Source organism: Salvelinus namaycush, chromosome 20 (assembly GCF_016432855.1).
Source record: "Salvelinus namaycush isolate Seneca chromosome 20, SaNama_1.0, whole genome shotgun sequence".
NCBI lineage: Eukaryota > Metazoa > Chordata > Actinopteri > Salmoniformes > Salmonidae > Salvelinus > Salvelinus namaycush.
The window spans coordinates 9,174,092-9,184,037 of record NC_052326.1 but is presented as its reverse complement, the minus strand read 5'-3'; positions in this window follow the sequence as shown (position 1 = coordinate 9,184,037).

Sequence of the window (9,946 nt, the reverse complement as noted above, 5' to 3'; positions counted from 1 at the left end):
TGCCAGGTTTCATCCAGACGTGACGCTTGGCATTCAGGCCAAAGTGTTCAATCTTGGTTTCATCAGACCAGAGAATATTGTTTCTCATGGTCTGAGAGTCTTTAGGTGCCGTTTGGCAAACTCCAAGCGAGCTGTCATGTTCCTTTTACTGAGGAGTGGCTTCTGTCTGGCCACTCTACCATAAAGGCCTGATTGGTGGAGTTCTGCAGAGATGGTTGTCCTTCTGAAAGGTTCTCCCATCGCCACAGAGGAACTCTAGAGCTCTGCCATGGGGTTCTTGGTCACCTCCCTGACCAAGGACCTTATCCCCCGACTGCTCACTTTGGCCGTGTGGCCAGCTCTAGGAAGAGTCTTGGTAGTTCTAAACGTCTTCCATTTTAGAATGATGGAGGCCACTGTGTTCTTGGGGACCTTCAATGCTACAGAAATGTTTTGATACCCTTCCCCCTCGACACAATCCTGTCTCGGAGCGCTATGGACAATTCCTTCGACCTCATGGCTTGGTTTTTACTCTGACATCCACTGTCAACTGTGGGACCTTATGTAGACAGGTGTGGCTTTCCAAATCATGTCCAATCAATTGAATTTATCACAATCAAGTTGTAGGAACATCAAGCATAATCAATGGAAACAGGATGCACCTGAGATCAATTTCGAATCTCATAGCAATGGGTCTGAATACTTATGTAAATAAGGTATTTCTGTTTTTTATTTTATTTTTTGCAAAAATTTCAAAAAAATATTTTCGCTTTGTCATTATGGGGTATTGTGTGTATATTACTGAGGGATTTTTTTATTTAATCCGTTTTAGAATAAGGCTGTAACATAACAAAATGTGGAAAAAGTCAAGGGGTCAGAATACTTTCCGAAGGCACTGTATGTGGCAGGTACTCGACAATCATGGATTATAAACGGAAAACCAGACACCGACATTTTGCACCTCTACAAGCTAACACCTTCTTCCCCCACTTCGGGCTCATGAGGTCTGTGCGCTCTCATTTTCCGTTGCCGACGTCAGTAAGACATTTAAGCTAGTTAACCCTCGCAAGGCTGCGGGCCCAGATGGCATCTCCAGCCGCATCCTCAGAGCATATGCAGACCAGCTGGCTGGAGTGTTTATGAACATACTCAATTTCTCCCTATCCCAGTCTGTTGTCCCCACTTGCTTCAATATGTCCACCATTGTTTGTGTACCCAAGAAAGCAAAGGTAACTGAACTAAAGGACTATCGCCCTGTAGCACTCACTTCTGTCATCTTGAAGTGCTTTCAGAGGCTAATTAAGGATCATATCAGTTCCACCTTACCTGCCACCCTAGACCCACTAATATTTGCATACCGCCCCAACAGATCCACAGATGACACAATCGCCATCGCACTGCACACTGCCCTATCCCATCTGGACAAGAGGAATAACTATGGAAGAATGCTGTTCATCAACTACAGCTCAGCCTCCAACACCATTGTGCCCTCCAAGCGCATCACTAAGCTCGGGGCCCTGGGTCTGAACCCCGCCCTGTGCAATTGGGTCCTGGACTTCCTGACAGCCCGCCCCCCAGGTGATGAAGGTAGGCAACAACACCTCCGCTCCACTGATCCTCAACACAGGGGCCCCACAAGTGTGCGTGCTCAGCCCCCTCCTGTAGTCCCTGTTCACCCATGACTGTGTAGGAACTTTAGTGGTCTAACAATTGGTAACTTAATGAACGAATCTGCCTACTATTTAAAATGAATAACGTTGAATAAGGGCACCAGTAATAGTTTTTATTCAAAGAGAAAATTGACTTGAAACTCTGATTAGTAGTTTAACCTCCCTTCATCAAGTCTAATAACAATCTTAAAGGATACGTAAGGTATTTAATTGTATTAGAGACAGAATTTGGCAAAGCTAGAGAGAACCACACTTCTTTAAAGACAGGATTTATTATTACGCTAAGAAACACACAAAAGAAAGACAAAGATTATGATTGATCTATTAAGGTTATAATTTTGCAATGCCGAATAGCCAAAGAGGAAACAGAGATGTGTCACGTTCCTGACCTATTGTTCCTTTTTCTGTTATTTATTTAGTTGGTCAGGGCGTGAGTTGGGGTGGGTTGTCTTTGTGTGTTTTGTCTATGTCTATGTTCTATGTTGCAGGTGTGCACTTAGTTCGTTTATATAGCTTCACGTTCGTCTATTTGTTGTTTTGTTTCGTTTTTCTTCTTATAAATAAAGAGAAGATGTATTTTTCACACGCTGCGCCTTGGTCCTCTCTCTCACCCAAAGACGATCGTGACAGAACTACCCACCAAAAATGGATCAAGCAGCGTGAGCGGAACCAACAACAGCGGCAAAGTAACCAGGACTCGTGGACATGGGAGGATGTATTGGACGGCAAGGGTTGCTACACATGGGAAGAGATCGCCTCCCATGGGAACAGCTGGAGGCGATTAGGAGAGCAGAGGCAACCGGAGAGAGGAACCGGAGCTATGAGGGTACGCGACTAGCAAGGAAGCCTGTGAGTAAACCCCAAACATTTCTTGGGGGGGGCTAAGAGGGAGAGTGGCGAAGTCAGGTAGGAAACCTGCGCCTACTCTCTGTACTTACCGTGGAGAGCGAGAGTACGGGCAGACACCGTGTTACGCAGTTGAGCGCACGGTGTCTCCTGTACGTGTGCATAGCCCGGTGCGGGTTATTCCACCTCCCCGCACTGGCAGGGCTAGATTGAGCGTTGAGCCGGATGTCATGAAGCCGGCTTTACACATCTGGCCACCAGTGCGTCTCCTCGGGCCGGCTTACATGGCACCAGCCTTACGCATGGTGTCCCCGGTTCGCATACATAGCCCGGTGCGGGTTATTCCACCTCCCCGCACTGGTCAGGCGACGGGGAGCATACAACCAGGTAAGGTTGGGCAGGCTCAGTGCTCAAGGGAGCCAGTACGCCTGCACGGTCCGGTATTTCTGGCGCCACCTCCCCGCTCCAGCCCAGTACCACCAGTGCCTACACCACGCACCAGGCTTCCAGTGCGTCTCCAGAGCCCTGTTCCTCCTCCACGCACTCTCCCTGTGGTGCGTGTCTCCAGCCCGGTACCTCCAGTTCCGGCACCACGCACCAGGCTTTCAGGGCGTCTCCAGAGCCCTGTACGCACTGTTCCTTCTCCCCGTACTCGCCCTGATGTGCGTGCCCTCAGCCCGGTACCACCAGTGCCGGTACCACGCACCAGGCCTATAGTACGCCTTGAGAGTCCAGTGTGCCCTGTTGTTGTTCCCCGCACTAGCCTGAAGGTGCGTGTCCTTAGCCCGGTACCTCCAGTTCCGGCACCACGCACCAGGCCTACAGTGCGTCTCAGCCGGCCAGAGTCTGCCGTCTGCCCAGCGGCGCCTGAACTGCCCGTCTGCCCAACGGCGCCTGAACTGCCCGTCTGCCCAAAGCCGTCTGAACTGCCCGTCTGCCCAACGGCGCCTGAACTGCCCGTCTGCCCAAAGCCGTCTGAACTGTCCGTCTGCCAAGCGCCGCATGAACTGCCCGTCTGTATTGAGCCTGCAAAGCCGCCCGTCTGCCATGAGCCTGCAGAGCCGTCCGCCAGACAGGAGCCGCTAGAGCCTTCCGCCAGACAGGAGCCGCTAGAGCCTTCCGCCAGACAGGAGCAGCCAAAGCCTTCCGCCAGACCGGATAAGCCAGAGCCTTCCGCCAGACCGGATCAGCCAGAGCTTTCCGCCAGACCGGATCAGCCAGAGCTTTCCGCCAGACCGGATCAGCCAGAGCCTTCCGCCAGACCGGATCAGCCAGAGCCTTCCGCCAGACCGGATCAGCCAGAGCCTTCCGCCAGACCGGATCAGCCAGAGCCTTCCGCCAGACCGGATCAGCCAGAGCCTTCCGCCAGACCGGATCAGCCAGAGCCTTCCGCCAGACCGGATCAGCTAGAGCCGTCAGCGAGTCATGACCAGCCAGAGCCGTCAGCGAGCCATGACCAGCCAGAGCCGTCAGCGAGCCATGACCAGCCAGAGCCGTCAGCGAGCCATGACCAGCCAGAGCCGTCAGCGAGCCATGACCAGCCAGAGCCGTCAGCGAGCCATGACCAGCCAGAGCCGTCAGCGAGCCATGACCAGCCAGAGCCGTCATCCAGCCAGGATCCGCCAGAACCGTCATCCAGCCAGGATCCGCCAGAACCGTCATCCAGCCAGGATCCGCCAGAACCGTCATCCAGCCAGGATCCGCCAGAACCGTCATCCAGCCAGGATCCGCCAGAGCCAGCCAGCCAGGATCCGCCAGAGCCAGCCAGCCAGGATCCGCCAGCCAGCCAGGATCCGCCAGCCAGTCCGGTGCTGTCCCTCAGTCCGGAGCTGCCGTCCCTCAGTCTGGTGCTGCCCCTTATCCTGGTGCTGCCCCTTATCCTGGTGCTGCCCCTTATCCTGGTGCTGCCCCTTATCCTGGTGCTGCCCCTTAGTCCGGTGCTGCCCCTTAGTCCGGTGCTGCCCCTTAGTCCAGTGGGGTTAATTTGGAGGGTGGCCATTTGGAGGAGGCTACGAAAGCGGGTAGTGACTATGGTGGGGTGGGGACCACGACCAGCTCCAGAGCTGCCACCGTGGACAGACGCCCACCCAGACCCTCCCCTAGACTTTATGCTGGTGCGCCCGGAGTTCGCACCTTAAGGGGGGGGTTATGTCACGTTCCTGACCTATTGTTCCTTTTTCTGTTATTTATTTAGTTGGTCAGGGCGTGAGTTGGGGTGGGTTGTCTTTGTGTGTTTTGTCTATGTCTATGTTCTATGTTGCAGGTGTGCACTTAGTTCGTTTATATAGCTTCACGTTCGTCTATTTGTTGTTTTGTTTCGTTTTTCTTCTTATAAATAAAGAGAAGATGTATTTTTCACACGCTGCGCCTTGGTCCTCTCTCTCACCCAAAGACGATCGTGACAAGATGCTGTCATTAAACTGAACAAAAAGATATTACGCAACATGTAAAGTGTTTGGTCCCATGTTTCATGAGCTGAAATGTTTCATGAGCTGAAATGAAAGATCCCAGAAATGCTCCATATGCACAACAGGCTTGTTTCTCTAAAATGTGCACACATTTGTTTACATCCCTATTAGTGAATATTTCTCCTTTGCCAAGATTATGCCACACCTGTCAGGTGGATGGATTTCAAGAAGCTGATTAAACAGCATGATAATTACTCTGGTGCACCTTGTGCTGGGGACAATAAAATGCCCCGTTAAAATGTGCAGTTTTGTCACACAACACAATGCTATAGATGTTTCAAGGTTTGAAGGCGCGTGCAATTGGAATGCTGACTGCAGGTATGTCCACCAGAGCCATTGCCAGATAATTGAATGTTCATTTCTCTACCATAAGCTGCCTCCAACGTCGTTTTAGAGAATTTGTCAAAACGTCCAACCGGCCTCACAACCGCAGACCATGTGTATGGTGTCGTATGGGCAAGAAGTTTGCTGATGTCAATGTTGTGAATAGAGTGCCCCTTCGTGGCGGTGGGGTTATGGTATACGCAGGCATAAGCTACGGACAACGAACACAATTGCATTTTATCAATTGCAATTTAAATGCACAGAGATACCGTGAGGCCCATTGTCGTGACATTCATCCGCCACGATCACCTCATGTTTCAGCATGATAATGCACGGCCGCATGTCACAATGATCTGTACACATTTCCCGGAAGCTGAAAATGTCCCAGTTCTTCCATGGCCTGCACACTCACCAGACATGTTCCTCACTGAGCTCCTTTGGGATGCTCTGTATCGACGTGTTCCAGTGCCCGCCAATATCCAGCAACTTTGCACAGTCATTGAAGAGGAGTGGGACAACAGTCCACAATCAACAGCCTGATCAACTCTACGCTGCAAGATGCAAATGTTGGTCACACCAGATATAGACTGGTTCTGATCCACGCCCCAACACTTGTTAAGGTATCTGTGACAAACAGATGCATATCTGTATTCCCAGTCATGTAAAATCCATAGATTGGGGCCTAATGAATTTATTTCTGATTTCCTTATATGAACTGTAACTCAGTAAAATCTTTGAAATTGTTGCATGTTGCATTTATATTTCTGTTCAGTATAATTATATTCCAGACTCTGACATTGCTCGTTCTAATATTTCTTAATTCCTTTCTTTAATTTTTTATATTTGCGTGTACTGGAGCTAGGAACATAAGCATTTCACTACACCTGCGATAACATCTGCAAAATGTGTACATGACCAAAACGATTCATCTTGATTTGAATTCATCTTTCAGCAGGACAATAACCTAACACACAAGGCCAAATCTACACTGGAGTTGCTTACCAAGAGGACAGTGAATGTTCCGGAATGGCTAAGATACAGATTTGACTTAAATCTGCTTGAAGATCTATGGCAAGACTTTTAAATGGTTGTCTAGCAATGATGAATTACCAATTTGACAGAGCTTGAATAATTTTTTTAAAGAATAAAATCGGAAATTATTGTACAATCCATGTGTGCTAAGCTCTTAGACACTTACCCAGAACGATTCACAGCTGTAATCGCTGCCAAAGGTAACTAAACATGTATTGACTCTGGGGTGTGCATAATTATGTAAATTATACATTTCATTTTCAATAAATTTGCAAAAATGTCTAAAAACATGTTTTCACTTTGTCATCATGGGGTAAATGTGTATGTAGATGGGTGAGAAAAACTAACGTAATCCATTGAATTCAGGCGATAACACAACAAAATGTGGAATAAGTCAACGGGTATGAATACTTTCTGAAGGCACTGTATATTCCATGTGATTACTTATCATTTTTCATATGTACCTGTGTTAAATGTCCATTTCTAGCTATAAAATGTCATTGCTATTCTACTTATTACAGATTCTGTTAATACATTACATCAATAGGTCTGTAAAAACGTTGGTGTAGCGGGACTAACAAAGATCATCCACCCCCACTGTTGTCCATGTAGGAGATGTAATGGTCAGCTATTGGCTTGCAATGCCCCCTAGTGACTGATGAAATACTACCTTATTAGATGCTTGCCAGATTCATAGCACTCCACCCCAGAGTTGTGTCCGAGATACAGCAGCTGTGACTACTATCTTTGAGTCCCTATAAGTAACAACATGTTAATACAATGTGCTACTACATTCATTACAGTGTTACTACACATTTAAAATAACAGAGGATTTTCGTGTTAACTTCCAGGAAAGTAAACCTCTCTCAACCACATTGGTACAAACCATGTTTAAGATCTAGTACACAAAGAGGGGGAATTATACCATCATGGGAACAGCCAGTCGTTGGAGTGGTTGATCACTGCTCCTCACGGGACCTCTCTTAGCCAATAGTAGTGGTTGGCGCCCTCTTAGGAGGGCCATCCATGAGTAGGCTTACTTTGGCACCTTGCCTCCCATGGGCCTCGCCTTATGTTTTACTTATTTAACCTTTATTTAACTAGGCAAGTTAGTTAAGATCAAATTATTATTTACAATGACGGCCTACCCCAAGCCAAACCCGGACGACGCTGGGCCAGTTGTGTGCCGCCCTATGGGACTCCCAATTAACGGCCGCTTGTGATATAGCCTGGATTCGAACCAGGGTCTCAAGCACTGAGATGCAGTGCCTTAGAGCGCTGCGCCTCTCGGTGGCCCATGTCTGCTCAGCCTTATGTCAGCTCAGCCTTATGTCAGCTCAGGTTTCTTTTGTCTGTCTGAACACCATACTCTCCTTACATCTGTTCAGTAGTATCTTCTCAGGGGCAGCACCAAGGCTTTGTATAAATCTGGATATTTGTTAGGCCAACAGAACAAAGAGCATGTCAAGAGCTGATTATTTTAGTCAGTGAATAAGTGGAAGCATACAGTATTTATGAAACACAAATTTCAAATTAAACAAGTAAAGGATAGCCTAGTGTGCCTATTCCCAAACTGGGGGTAGGCGCAATGCCGTCGGGGGTACGCCAAATAAAAATGTGATTCACATTTTCAAACAGTCCATAAAATGTTCCAATGGGGCTATACATTTGTGTGATGTTTTTTTCTCGCCTGAGTAGCCTCGTTTCACTGACAAAAATAAAATTCAACCATCTAGTGTTCAGCGAAATAACACAATGTCAAATACAGGTAGCCTAGTCAAATAATGACCATCCAATCACATTAACTGTTACTCTCTTGCGGGAAACCTTCACTCTTGCGCAGACATTTAGAAACGAAACATGACAATTTGAAAAATATGTTTTTTTGAGCGAGAACCCATGTATAAAAACAACAGATACCATTTATAAGAAGGGGCTAGAAGTGTCTTATATGGCAAGCTACCGAGTGGCTAGGACAGGCAAGCCCCATACAATTGTAGAGGACTTAATTCTTCCTGCTGCCGCGGATATGGCTGGAACAATGCTGGGGGAAAAGGCCAAAAAAAACTATAAAGACAACACTGTTTCACAACGCATCAGTGACATGGCAGAAGACATTTTGAAACAATTACTGCTTCACATTCAAGCCAGTGAATTCTATGATTTACAGCTGGATGAGTCAACAGACGTGACGGGCCTTGCACAGCTCCTGGTATATGTCCGTTACATTTATGGGGGGTCAATTAAGGAAGTCATCCTCTTCTGGAAACCAGGACAACAGGAGAGGATATTTTTTAAGTTCTGGACAGCTTTGTGACATCAAATGGACTTTGGTGGTCAAGATGTGTTGGTATCTGTAACCTACTGATGGCGCAAAAGCCATGACAGGGAGACATAGTGGAGTGGTAACGCACGTGCAAGCAGTTGCTCCCGACGCCACTTGGATATACTGCAGCATACACCAAGAGGCTCTTGCTGCCAAGGATGCCTGCTTGAAAGACGTTTTGGACACCACAGTGAAAATGGTTAACTTTGTTAAAGCAAGGCCCCTTAACTCTTGTGTATTTTCTGCATTATGCAATGATATGGGCAGCGGGCCATGTAACGCTTTTACAACAGAAGTGCGCTGGTTATTAAGGGGCAAAGTATTGACACTTTTTTTTATTTAATTGAGACAAGCTTAAAGTTTTCTTTACTGACCATAATTTTCACTTGTCTGACTGGTTGCATGATGATGAGTTTCTCACACGACTGGTCTATCTGGGTGATGTTTTTTCTCGCCTGAATGATCTGAATCTAGGATTACAGGGACTCTCCGCAATTATATTCAATGTGCGGGACAAAATTGAGGCTATGATTAAGGAAGTTGGAGCTCTTCTGTCTGCATTAACAAGGACAACACACAGGTCTTTCCACCATTGTATTATTTTTGGTGTGAAAATGAACTCAAGCTTTCGGACAATGTTAAATGTGATATAGTGAAGCACCTGAGTGAGTTGGGTGCGCAATTACGCAGATACTTTCCCGAAACGGACGACACAAACAACTGGATTCGTTATCCCTTTCATGCCCTGCCTCCAGTCCACTTACCAATATCTGAACAAGAAAGCTGTATCGAAATTGCAACAAGCGGTTCTGTGAAAATGTAATTTAATCAGAAGCCACTGCCAGATTTCTGGATAGGTCTGTGCTCAGAGTATCCTGTCTTGGCAAATCGTGCTGTTAAGACACTGATGCCTTTTGCAACCACGTACCTATATGAGAGTGGATTCTCGGCCCTCACTAGCATGAAAACTAAATACAGGCACAAACTGTGTGTGGAAAATGATTTAAGACCGAGACTCTCTCCAATACAACCCAACATTGCAGAGGTATGTGCATCCTTTCAAGCACACCCTTCTCATTAACCCGTGGTGAGTTATTCACACTTTTCGATTAACAAATAAGGTTCTATATATAAGATGGCTAAATAAAGAGCAAAATGATTGATTTGTGCCCTGGTCCTATAAGAGCTATGCCCCTTTGTCGATGATTGGTTAACAGTAGGGATTGTTCAAGAAAGTATATGTTATATGTTGTCATCTTATATGTTGTCATTTAAGGATCAACGACAGTTGGTGGCGAAAC